The following is a 669-nucleotide window of genomic DNA, read 5'->3' as shown; positions in this document are numbered from 1 at the left end:
GTCTGTGGGCAGTGGGAGAAGCCGTTGTTGCCAACACTTAAAGGGCTCCTGCCATGGCCATCAGGGTGCATAGTGGGCTGAGGCACTGCCTGGCCATCCAGAGTCAACATTCTGCTGATCCCAGACCAACGGCACCTTGCCAGCTGTGCCATGCTGTGCCCCACTCGCTGACACACTATTGTGGCACATAGTAGTGTGACATGGACCCGGCCATCTCAGCCCTCTGGGAAGGAGGCAGATGGAAGAACATGCTGCCCATGACACCTCATATAAGCTGTCTGCAAACCGCAGACAAAGGGTTCAGCTGTGGCATTGTCAGTGTGTGCCCCCATGGCACCAGCAGTGTATTTGGTGCACCTCCAGCACTGGGAACCCATGTGGAGCTGGGCTGTGCATTGGTGGTGTATGGACAGGAGGGTGCATGTGGGTGTCTGGTAGCGGTGGCCCTGACTTTGGCTCTGGCAGGGTTCGCAGAGGCATGAGCCAAAGAGACACGCACCCGGGGCGCAGGCGCTCAGCGTTTATTAGACACCAGCTGAGTGGGGAAGGAGGAAACCAGGCAGCCATGAGAGCAGCAGTGCTGGCTAGAGCCGGGTGGCTCCGTGTGGGAGCAGGTGAGGGGATCCCACCTGGATGGCAGGACCCGGCCCCTCCTCGGGGGAGGAGAGG

The sequence above is a fragment of the Nestor notabilis genome, unplaced genomic scaffold (genome assembly GCF_000696875.1).
Source record: "Nestor notabilis isolate BGI_N333 unplaced genomic scaffold, ASM69687v1 scaffold16813, whole genome shotgun sequence".
NCBI classification, from domain to species: Eukaryota; Metazoa; Chordata; class Aves; order Psittaciformes; family Psittacidae; genus Nestor; species Nestor notabilis.
The sequence above is the reverse complement of the archived record's forward strand: the minus strand, read 5'-3'. Positions refer to the sequence as shown.